Source organism: Meriones unguiculatus, chromosome 19 (genome assembly GCF_030254825.1).
Source record: "Meriones unguiculatus strain TT.TT164.6M chromosome 19, Bangor_MerUng_6.1, whole genome shotgun sequence".
In the NCBI taxonomy this organism is placed as follows: Eukaryota; Metazoa; Chordata; class Mammalia; order Rodentia; family Muridae; genus Meriones; species Meriones unguiculatus.
This window is the reverse complement of record NC_083366.1, coordinates 56,942,587-56,955,464: the sequence shown is the minus strand read 5'-3', so window position 1 is coordinate 56,955,464 and position 12,878 is coordinate 56,942,587.

Here is a 12,878-nt window from a genome sequence, read left to right as displayed (position 1 = left end):
CCATGCTGCCCAGCGGGTTTGGGCTGCTTTGTCAGGTGACAGGGGGTGGAGTTGATCAGAGCCAATCATGGGTTAGGCATTTGAGTATGCTGTGGATTTTGAAGGAACTTCTAGGTCACCTTCTCCAGGTCCCCTCCAGAGTCTCTCCATGTCATGTCTGGATGGGGCCAGTGACTTGAAACATCCAGCACTCTGAAAACTGGCAGTCTTCCGAAAACACCATTGGAAATGGTGGCCAGAACCCCACCCAGTTTCCTGAAATTTGACAAAATCCGAAGGAGAGACCCTTTCATAATTTCTCCCTAACGTGTGTGATCTTCAATAAAATACTGCAAATGCTCATTGTAAAAGCATGCCGTGAATAATCTAATTCAAACTAGCCTTCATCTAATTTTATTTGTGAAACAGTCAATGCTTTTTATTCCTAGGAACAACAACAACCAAAAACTACAAATAAAGTCACAGGTACTCACTCATTCATAGTGACCAATTTCAGCATTCCATAGTTTGCTCTCTCTCTTTAAACACCAGGGAACTTTTTTTTCCACACTGAGGCTGAGACATTAGGATATTGTTGATGCTAGTTACACTTGGTTCTAGCTTATTTTTTTTCTGTAAGGCAGAATATAATGAAAACACATGCACACACACACTCCAAAGAAAGTCATGGTTTTCATCATTCATCTCATTTCAGATATAGCTTACAATTTCAGCTAAACAGTTCCTCTGTTTTAAATTACATCTACAAATGGTCACATGGCCCACTTTCTCCTTTTTATAGCTTTCTAAAAAGTGAATAATTAATTCTATTGGATATACATCATTTAAGTCTCTTTGCAATACACATTCTGACATCTATTTCTCAGTAGTTTTAGTAATGTTGGATATTTATTCAATATTAAATGCAAATTAAATTCAAGAGATACTTGATGACATTTCACAATCTTGTATTAACATATTTATCTGAATTAAAAATGAAGTTGGGCTATTTTTGTCCAAAAAAAAAGGTTTTATCCCTGATCTATCTGACAAAGGCATGAGATTCCTCCATAGAGGGAGGGTAGTGTTACAAATACGTGAAGAAAATCTGCAGCTCTGAAGTTTTAATGAAGATACACCTCATGACATGTGATGAGATTAAAAATTATCAGTCGTAAAATTGACAAATACTGCTGGCTTCTGGGCTCCTGTCCCATGTTCTGGTGTCTCACCTACGGCCTCACCCTCGCTTCTAGCTGTTTTTCTTTCTCAGATCTTGGTGGTGGTGGTGGTGGTGTGTGAGTGTGTGTGGTGTGTGTATGTGTATGTTGTGGGGTGCACACTTGCCATGGCACTTAGGAAGAGGTCAGAGGATAACCTCAGATGTTGGCCCCCACTTCCACCTTATTTGAGACAGAGTCCCTCTGTTTGCAGTTGTGCCCGTTGGGCTAGCTGGTCTGGAAGCGCCAGGATACCCACCAGTCTCTGCTTCCCATCTCTCTATAGCGGTGCAGGGATTGTAGATGTAGCTACCACACCAGGCTTAAGGTGTGTTTTGGGAATTAGAACTCAGGTCTCTATGCTCACACTGTAAATGCTTTACCCAGTGAGCCATTTCTCTAGCCCTGTACCTCCTAATCTTGAAGAAAGATTTGAGCCTTGTCTCTGGCCCTGTTCAGAGGAGCCTGAATGTTCCAGGGGCAAGTGGAGAGAGACAGAGTTCAGGGATAGTCTTCATTACCTTGTCCTTTCTGGGACAGTTTATTTTTGTTGTTATGCTTTCTTTTATTTATTTTTTCTTTCATTATTATTTATTACTTTTATTATGTTTTTTTTTTTTTTTTTACAATGTACTTACTTTGTATCCCAGTTTTAGGCCCCTCTCTCATCATCTCCTGGTCCTGCCTTCCCTCCCTCTTCCTCCCCTATTCCTCTCCCCTAGTCCACTGATAGGGAAAGTCTTCCTCCCCTACTGTCTGACACTAGCCTATCAGGTCCCATCAGGACTGTCTGGATACTAGGTCGCCCCTCCAGGGAGAAGTGATCAAGGAGCAGGCAACTGAATTCATGTCAGAGGGAACCCACATGGAGACTGAACTGTCTTTGGGCTACATCTGATCAGGGGCTCTAGGTCCTCTCTATGCATGGTCTTTGGTTGATGGAGGCATCAACCAATGTCTCTGCAGTCCCTCCTGAGCCCAGGTTTTTTTGTTTGTTTGTTTGTTTGTTTGTTTGTTTGTTTGGCTCTGTTGGTCTCCTTGTGTGGCTCCTGTCTCCTCAGGGTCCTTTTATATCCTCTTTCCTCCATAAGACTCCTGTGCTCTGTCCAAAGTTTGGCATCTACTCTGATCCCTTGCTGGGTGGAGTCTTTCAGAGGACATCTGTGATAGGCTTCCATTCTTTTCCCTCTCTTCTACTTCTTCCAGACTGTTTTCCCGTCTAATTGAGAATTAAGCATCTTCCCTAGGTCCTCCTTGTTGTTTAGCTTCTTTAGGTCTACAGATTTTAGTATGTTTATCCTATATTACTTGGCTAATATCCACTTCTGGGTTTCCTCAGTCAGGTTGATCTTTTCTAGTTCCATCCATTTGCCTGCAAATTTCATGATTTCCTTGTTTTGAATAGTTCAGTAGTATTCCATTGTGTAACTGTGCCATAATTTCTATATCCATTCTTCTTTCTTATTTGAAGTTTTGAGACAGGCTCTCCTTCCATAGGATCAACTGGTCTAGAACTCGCTGTGTAGCCAGGTTCGTCTCAGCTTGCACCAATCTTCCTGCCTCAACCTCCCAATTATGGGGATCACAGGCACATGTCATCACATGCAGCTTGTGGGACAGTTCTGGGGTATGTTCCAAAGGACAGTGAGGCAGGATGCCACTGGATAACCCTCTTTGGGTTGAATTCACTTTTTCAGCCTCCCTTTCCCACAGCTTCCATTGCACTCTCAGGGACAATCTGCTAAGAGAAGTGTTCACACTGAAATTTTATCATCTCTGTTTAATAAACTACCAACAGTTATTGTTTGATAACGGAGCATTGTTTTCCTGATGAGCTGTGCAACAACAGTGAATATTCAATCCAGAAGACAGTTGTCACAATCACAGGAAATAAACACTCAGATGTATTTATTAATTCAACGCTGGATCTTTCCATCTGTTTGGGGGGGAGCCAACGTGAACACTGGTTCATTCTACAAAAGTCACGTTAAGTGAAAGAAGAGCAGGTACCATTCGGAGCTACATGGGACATCTGAGAAAACACACCTGATAGAAAGTCTGAGGCTTAAACCTATCGATAGGTGGTAGAATTTCTGCCTGTCGAGTGAGGTCCAACACTCATAGGCCTGAAGAAGCTAAGGAAATTTGTAGTAGATATGGTGCCAGAAATATTTTTGCAGGGGCTAAGTTGGCTCAGTGGTTAAGAGCTGGCTGCTTCTCTTGAGGACTCAGGTTCAAATCCCATCATCCACATGGCAGTTCACAACTGTCTATAACTTTAGTTCCAGTGGATCTGATACCCTCTTCCCCATGAGCACCAGGCAAATTAGCAGCACATACTCATAAACTTCTTAAAACTAAAATTAAAAAATGTCATCTTGTTGATTAATTACTAGGCAATGCTTGGCATAAAAGTTATATGAAACTGGCAGAATTTGGATAAAATTGTTGCCTCAGGTAGCCTTTTTTCCAATTTGTCACCATTAATAAGCCTTGGTTCTTATTATTAACAGAAACATCGGCAGTGACATATTACTTCTTTTGTTTAGCAAACTGTAAAATAATTTGTTTTAAAGTATAGTTTGATTATCCTAATCAACTGTCTAATAACCATCACAATAATTCTATCTGAGTAGAAAGTTTTTAGCATGGTCTACAGTTCTAGAAAATCAGATCAATTTGGCAAAAGGAAGTCAGCCAGATGCTGTCTAAGTGTCGCTGATTCGAAAGATGCAAGGTGTTAGGGAAATTCTCAGCCTTATTTTTAAAGCTGTCTTCTTTTCTTTTTCCTTTGTCTCCTCTTCAGAGAAAACACGTACACGCGATGCTTGGAATTACAGAAAGCGAATTCTCTTCATTCTCCCCTGAGAATGTTGTTATCACCCAGTTACACTTAAATATTGTGTCTTCATTTCTTCTGTACTGTCTAAGCTGCCGTGAATCCCGTGTCATGTGGTCCCATCTGAAACACTCCATTTACCTCCCAGTCCCAGCAGACGTAGCTCTTGGATATCTCCTGAGCTACACACACGTTAGTTTCCCTTTGCTCGCAAGCCATGAGCATATAGGCGTGTGAGATATATGTGTGCACCGAGTGTTGCAATTGTTGTGTTCCAAGCACTTTTTTTTTTTTTGTAAGTGCTCCAGGTCTATAAATTCATTGTATTCTTTTCAACAGCCCCGTGAGATGGGATTCGTTATTATATTCCGTTTTATGGGTGAAAAAACTGAGGTCCATGGAGGTAAAGGAACTTTTTAAGGTTAGCACTAAGAAGATGAGAACTGGCAGCCTGAACCAGCCCCTACGGAAGCCCTGCTACCTCCTCTAATACTCCTCCTCCTCCTTTCTTCTGGTTTCTCTGCACCACCTTGCTTGTTCTGTTCGCTATCATCCCTGGCCTGAATGGTGTGCTTACTTGACTTGCTTCAAAACACAAATCTGATTTTCTTTTTTTCTTTGCTGTGCTTAAAACTCATCAGTGACATTCCCTGGAATGCACCAGCGGCATTTCCCCAGTCACTTTGCTCTCCATTCTACTTGTCTGTCTCTTGCATGAAGCTAGTGGCCTTTTTTTCCCCCCTGCTCCTCTGCCTGATGACTCTTGGCCATTCGGTCCTTATGACCAGCATCATAAATCTTCGTGTTTTTCTACAAACTCCCTTTCTACTCTGAATCGCTATTTAAAAATATATATATATATTCCTGCACGTGACATCCTGCTGAGTTCTAGGAACACATCCCATACATGGATAAATACACAAATAAATGAGCAGGTAAATTGCCCGGGGAAGGCAATCCTGTAATTTATTGGGGGACTGAAGTCATGCTTCCACTCCCAGTTGAGAGTTTTCCTGTGGCGTGTGAATTCAAGCTAGAAGGAAGTTCTGAAGGCTGATAGCTTGTGCTGCCTGTGAGGGCGTTCGTGACAGTCCTGGACTTCTGAGGAGTGAGCCACTCCCTGGAGTCCCCTACCTCACCGCTCGTTTGGCCCATGGAGCCATTAAATGGTGAAGTTATTTACGGGTAACTCTAGTCAAGAGAATTTTTGTTCAGGCCTTGGAATAAGATGAACTTTTGATGGTTGAGGCCTGTTTCTGGTTAATTAACAATGACAGATGAGAAGGTCTGGCATTTTAGGCCCTGACATTTCTAGGTATGTGCTGTTTAGGACTGTGTCTTAGATAATATAATACTTAAAGTCCGTTGTGCTGTAAAACCATTCTGTGCAAGCAGAAGCATACACGTTGCATTAACCGCTTAATGGACATATTGTCATTCCAGGCGTGGGGCAAGAAGCAGGTTTTCTTGTGTAAAGAAATGTGCTTTGCAGAAAGAATACAGGCTGGTGGTGAAGGCAGCTCCCAAATTTCCCAAGATGCCGTGTTTTCGAGAGAAGAGGCGTGTAACCTGAACTCAGTCATGAAGAAACATAAGACAAATGCAAACGGAGGAGCAGTTCTCAAAACTGTCAAGGCTGAGGAGAAGGAAGAGTGAGTCCCAGGTTGGATCACAGTTACCTGTGAGCTCCAGCACCGATTTGGATCCTAAGCCACAGAAAGTACATCAGTGTTGTACCTGGCCGCATTTGAAAACAGTCTGTTGGCTATAAGGTTGTTGCTTTGTGTAAGCTGGGGAATGGGTGGTGTGCTTGGGTCTGTTTAGAATTTAATTAATAATGACAGAGGAGAACTTAGGCCCTGACAGTTCTAGGTATGCAGCAACTTAGGGTTGTCTCTTAGATAATATAATACTTAAAGTCCACTTATCCAAAAGTTCTCTAAACCACTTTTACAACTCAGTAAGGAATCTGGAAATATTTAAGAAATGTTTACAACACCTATATAAACAATAAGTAAACAGGAAATAGATAAGTCAATTAAAAGAGATGATTTATATTCCAAGAAGAAAATTGCATTCACTTGTTGACATATGAGCCCTCCTGGAAACTAGTTTCCCCTTCATATAACAAGCTAGAAACTGTCACCACTTGGTGGATGGTAGAACAGCAAGCACAGAACATACAATTGCCCTGCAGAGGGGCTCAGAAGCCCTGGGGTGATGGTGCCAGTTAGGGGAAGAGCTCCATCTGGATAGCAAGACTGTGGCCTGCAGTGTCTGTGCCTGTGTGTGGATGTGCATGGCATGTGCTCACATGAATGTGCAGACTGTGTGCCCATGCAGATGCTGCAGAAGGACTTCAGATGGCTTCTTCTAATATTCTGCTTTATTCTCTTGTGTCAGGGTATCTCACTGAACCTGGAACTCCATTATCATATGCTTATATTTCTAACACAGCATCGGTGTTTCAACTAGCATAATACAAGCAAGTTATGGCCTTGTTGCCATTCTAAGGCCTGTAAGCTGTAGGCATACAGCCTCTCCTCTTCTCCTCTCTTGCCTCCTTCCCTCCCTTCCCCTCCCCTCCCCTACCTTCCTCTCCCCTTCCCTTCCCTTCCTCTCCTCTTCTTCTCTCCCCTCCCCTTCCCTTCCCTTCCTCTCCTCTTCTTCCCTCTCCTCTCCCTTTCTTCCCCTCCCCTCTTCTCCTCTTCTTCTCTCCCCTCCCCTTCCCTTCCTTTCCTCTCCTCTCCTTCCCTCCCTTCTCCCTCCCTTTCCCTCCCCTCTTCTCCTCTTCTTCTCTCCTTTCCCCTCCCCTTCTCTCCTCTCCTCTCTTCCCCTCCCCTCTTCTCCCTCTTCCCTCCCATCCCTTCCCTTCCCCTTCTTCCCTCCCCTCCCCTCCTCTCCTCTCATCTTCTCTCCTCTTCTTTTTAAGACAGGGTTTGTCTATGTAGCCTTGGCTGTCCTGGACTTGCTTTGTAAGCCAGGCTGGCCTCTCACTCACAAAGATCCTCCTGCCCTTGCCTCCCCGAGTGCTGGGATTACAGGCATACACCACTATACTTGGCTGAGTGTGGTGTTTTCAAAGCAGTACCACCACCAACAAAAGTAGACAGTTTCTTTCCATGATGACCATGGTCCACATTTTTACATGGAGAAACCTAGGCTCAAGGATGCTCAGTGATCTGCTGATGGTGCTCCAAGTCCATAACCAGTGCAACCGCATCCTCTCCAGCCCCTGCTTTTATAACTTGCAGTAGACAGATGAGATAAGCAATTTCTAATGTCTCATAGAAGTTTAACAAGCTGTAATTCAGTGACAGAAGTTATTCACGTGGAGAATACAGATGAAAAGCAATTGTCCCAAATTACCATTGCAACAAAAATGTTGGCATTGCCAGAGGAGAGCCGCTTTTCTCTCTGGCTGGAGAAAAATCGCCTGCTGTGTCTCTGTGTGCTCTGAACCCTGTGGCCTCTTTGCTGCTCAGTTACAGCGACTGCAGCCTTTCCTTTGGTGGCTATTTTTCCTCAGCCATTTTGATGTCTTTTTTGGTTAAGGACAACAAACAAGAAAAATGTCTTTCCAGCTTCCTATGTCTTTTCCTATCCAGATGTCAGGAGAAATTTGATATTTGACGTATTTGTTTTCTCCCTTGTCTCCTCTTCCAGGGTCTCTTTAATCCCCCGTGCCATTGCATGGGACATTGGGAGACACACAAAGCCACCCATAACTTTATAGGGTTAAACCCATTGTCACTGGCCTTAGACAACTGAGTCCTGAGTCACACTGTCTTCCAAATGCTGCCTCTCTCAGCCCTCCAATAAGACCCATATCCAGCTGTTGGTAAGTTTCTCTGACAACTCCTTCTGCTGCACGTTATCTACTTGTCCTTGCCTTCCCAGGAGGTAAGTGCAGGGATATGTTCAGACTAGATCCTAGGACCTCAGCTCCTCTCCTTGCTCTTTCCCCACACAGTCTCCTCCAATGGCTTTAAAAGTGTGTTTTGTGCATCATCGATACTGAAGTCTGAGGCCTGGGCTGTCAGTTCTCCAGGGAGGTTCTGTTTGTTTGTTTGTTTGTTTGTTGTTTGTTTTGGATCAAGGACTCCAATGCAAAGAAAGCACAGTGGTGGGCGGGCTCTGCCTGTGGCAGTAGGCAGTGTCTGTTCACATGGTGGTGGACAGGAAGCAGTGTGAGTGTCAAAGGCCCCTCACAGTGACATACTTCTGACAGAGAAGTTCTACACCAGCCTTCAAAATGGCGCCACAAACCAGGGACCAAGCTTTCAAAACATGGGATCATCTCAAATTCAAAGCAAAATAGCATTTAAAATTCAGTGTGTCTAAAGGGAGTCCATCCTACACACCCAAATCCCTACCCTTCCTGTCTGGTTCCCCAGCATGCTGAGCGGCAATACCATGCTTCCAGATACCCTTCTCAAAGCCTGGTTACTGCTGGCAACTTCCCCTTCATCCCACATCCAACTGTGATGATTTATTGTATGACTTATTCTTTGAGAATGTTACATATGTACAGAATATATTAGAATTATATCTGTCTCCTCTTCCTCCACCAACTCCCTCCTCCAGTAGATGATAACCAGTTAACCTGGTTAGATCTGGAATCACCTATAAACTACACCTCTAAGCAGGTGTGTGAGGGTATTTCCAGGAACAACCGATTGCGTTGGGAAAGCCCTCCCTAAATGCAGGCTCCACACTATGGGTTAGGATCTTGGACTGAGAAATAAAAAGGAAAACAACAGCAGCAGCCTAACGGTGGAAGCGATGTGGTAGCTGCTCACGCTCCTGCCGCTGTGAATCTTCTACCTCCAACCTGAAATACTGCTTCCTGTCAGGTCTGGATCCCAACAAAGAAAACTGTAACTGACATATCCACCATCACCCAAACATTCCAGGGAAGGGAGTGAAGGCTCAGTGGTTAAGAGCACTGGCTGCTCTTCCAGAGAACCTGGGTTCAATTCCCAGCACTTTCATGCCAGTTCACAATTGTCTGTAACTCCAGTTTCAAGGGAGATGGTCACACAGGCATACATGCAGGCAAAACACCAATACACACGAAATAAAAATAAGTAAAATATATTTTATCTCACTTCCCTAAATGTTTCACACCCACTCAGTTTTCTCTGTCTCTACCTGTCTTACCCTGCTCACAGAGAAAGATGTAATGCCTGAGGATGGAGGAGTCCCCACACGGACACCCATCCCTATGGTAGCATAAGTGCTATCCAATGGCTACCTCCCTCCAGTGTCTTCTCTTTCCCAGGCCCAGTGTGGCCTTTATAAAATACTTTCTGTTTGGGAGTCCTTCCAGACCTTTGGGGAATTATGAAGGCAGTAAAGAGACACTCTCCGCCCCCTGCACCCAGCCCCCATCACCAGAGGTTGTATCTTCATCATTACAGTAGGATATTGTCTTAGTCGTTGTTCTATTGCTATGAAAAGACACCATGACCAGGGCAAGTTTATAAAGGAAATGGGGGCTGGCTTACTGCTTCAGAGGTTCAGTTCATTTCTGTTATGGCAGGAAGCATGGCAGCCTCCAGGAAGACATGGTGCTGGAGAAGAAGCTGAGAATTCTTTATCTGGGTCTCCATGCAGCAGGAAAAGACAGAGAGCCAGCAGTAGGGCCCTTGAAACCACCAAGCCCACTACCAATGACACACTTCCTCCACCAAGGCCAGACCTCTTAATCCCTCGCAAGTAGTGCTCATCCCTCGTGAACAAACATTTAAATATATGAACATATGGGGCCATTCCTATCCATAGGTATCAAAGTAGCCTCTTCTTCCGACAGTTCATAATTCCATAACTGTATGTTTGTATTTTGTTTAGTGGCATCCCTACAGAATGTCAAACTTTACAGGGATAGGGGCCATGAATATCTCAGTTTCCATGGTAGCCCCACGCCAGGTAATGGAAGATATTTGAGTATGTATTCAATGAGTTCATCGGAGATGCTATAAGCAGAAATATAAGCTTGGCCTGGGGAGGCAAGGGAGATCCTGACTGATGCTCATCATTCAGTAACTGGCTTACCACTTTCTGACTTCAAAATTCAGAATCCCAGTGACCATGAGATTCAGCCTTACACGGCCTAATGATATGGCTAATATCTAAACAGTTGACACTAACCAGCGTTGGCAGAATGCTCAGAAAGCAATACATTTGGGGAGCCTTGGTCACACTATAATGACTGACCTGGATCGTCAACTTGCCAAACCTGGGAAGAAAGGCAAGTAAGGAATTGCCTCCATTAAAGTGGCTTGTAAGCAAGGCAGTGGGGGCAATTTCTTGATTAACGATTGACGTGAGAGGGCCCAGCTTACCTTGGAGAATGTCATCCCTGGACTGTATAAGGAAAGTCAGTGAACATGACCTAGGAGCAAGCCAGTAGGCAACTCTACTCTGTGGTTTTGTTCCAAGCTTCTGCCTTGAGGTCTGGCCATACTCTTCCTTAACGATGTACTGTAATTTCCAAGGTGAAATAAACCCTTTCCTCTCCCAGTTGGTTTTGATCAGTGTTTTATTATAACGACAAACAGCAAGCTATGACACTTACTTTATTCTAACAAATTAGCATTCCCTGTCCCAGGATTTTGTGTGTGGTAGGGCATGCATGCCCCCCCACACACACAAATACAGTTGCATGAATATTCACAGTGCCTAAGAGAGCAGCACCAAAAGGCCCTTCAAGAGGTGAATGAATAAACAGTGGCCTCACCATATAATGAAACTCTACATGGTAATAAAAATGAAATATGGTGCATACAGGAGCATGGATAAATCTCAAAGGTGTGCTAAATAAAACAAATCAGACCCGAGAGAATTCATACCATACAGTTCTGCTTACATAGATTTATGGACTAGGCTAATCTGATCTGGAGTGACAGGAAACAGACCTGTTTGCCTGGGGTTGGGGAGCGGAGAAAGACTGCAAGAATGGAATGTGGAGGTCGATAGAAAGACCATGCATCTTGATTTAGATGCTCAGTAAATTTGCCAACATTAAAAATGGGTACATTCTATCCTGTGTAAATTACAACTCGATAAGTTGGTCCAAAAGAAAGGAAGGTATGGACGACAGAAGCAGAAACTCTAAGACTTCTGAAAGCTCAGATTGTCTGTAAGGATATCTGACTACGTTTTGCTTTCCAATTTTTAAAAAATTATGATGTAAGTGATAAGAAACAATAATTGTGCATTTTCAGAAACTGACAATTATTTCTTGCTTAAATTCTGAATGATAATTTAAAAAAAACTTAAATATAATTTCTCCCTATATAGACCAGACCCCAAACTCTTGATCCTCCTGCCTCAGCCTATTAAGTATAGAGATTCCAAGTATGTGCCACTCTGCCTGGCCCAAAATTTTACTTCAGTGCCTTTCTGATCTTCACTGAGGTAATGGTCCCGGCTAAGTGAAGTGGGTTGGCCACTGAGGAGGCTGTGTGAGTCTCTCCTCACATCTGATCTTTCTTCCTCATCATAGTAGAGATAGGACTCTGCCCTCCCAAGTCACATGTCACGTTGACATCTGCTGTAAATTGAGGATGGCCAACCCTGACCTCACGGTGTATGTGGATGCGTGCTTCAGAGGTAACCCAACCTTTCATTCCATAAGTTTAAAACTGACAGCCTCTCAGGACTCAGTGCTGGGACCCTTGCTGTACATTCAGGACCTGCTCCAGTCTCCAGAGCACATTTCAGTGTATGCAAGCAAAATTGAAACAGTGGGAGGAAAGAGAGATCGTGTGAACCCTCATGCATGGATGAGAAGGCCAAGGACCAGAGGAACATGGGACACACCTCACACTTACGAGAGAAGCTCAAAGGTGAAGCAACAGCTTCTACGTGTCTTGCTGTACGTTCACCACCAGCTGAAGACCAAGCATCTACCACTTGTCCTAGTTTCCTTCCTAGGTCGCTATGATAAACACCCTGACGAAAGCAACTTTAGAGGAGAAAGGTTACGAGTTACAGGCCACCGCTGAGGTGAAGTCAAGGCAGGAGGCTGCAGCAGCTTGTCTCACTCACAGGCAAGAGCAGAGAGAGGGAATCCATCCATGTGCGCCTGACACTTGGGCAGTTAGTATGCCCTGCTGAGGAATGGTGCCCCTCGCAGTGGGCTGTGCCCTCCCACACTCATTGACACAATCAAGACAAGCCTCCTGCGGACATCGTCTCAGGCTAACTTGATCTGGACGATCCCTCCTTGAGCTGCCTTCCCCTGGCGATACTATTTTGCGTCAAGTTGACAATCTAACTATTTAAAATGAATCATCCCACCATGGGCTCAAGGGATGTGTTTCATTTCAAAGCATAACAATGTTCCATATCCAGCATGCTTAGGACAGAAAAGTTTTAGATTCTGGATCGTTTTAAGATTATGAAATATTTGCATGTATTCAGCAAAGTGTTTGGACATGAGGTATCCAAGTCTAAGTAAGTGTATAATCCATTGTCTCGGATGTGCCTTATACACTGTACACTGATGGCAGAGTTATACAAGGTCATAAGAAATGTTATACAAAGCACAGTGTGGGCCTTTATCCCGGCGGTGTGCTGGTGATGGGCAAGCATTCTGATCTCCTATCTCACATTCTCTGATGCAAGATGCCCAGTTATCAGTGTCCAGAAGGGATTATTTCTAAAGCTTGGTTAATTCACAGGCCCACATCTCCTTCAGTAAGGAGAAAAGAAAGTGTGTAAGGCTTTGCTTTTTAAGATATGTATTATGGCTTTTCATAGTGGCTGTCCCTAAAGGTACTTGTGTCCATTTGCGTTAAGTCAATGTCTTGGGGACAGTAAAATACTCAAAC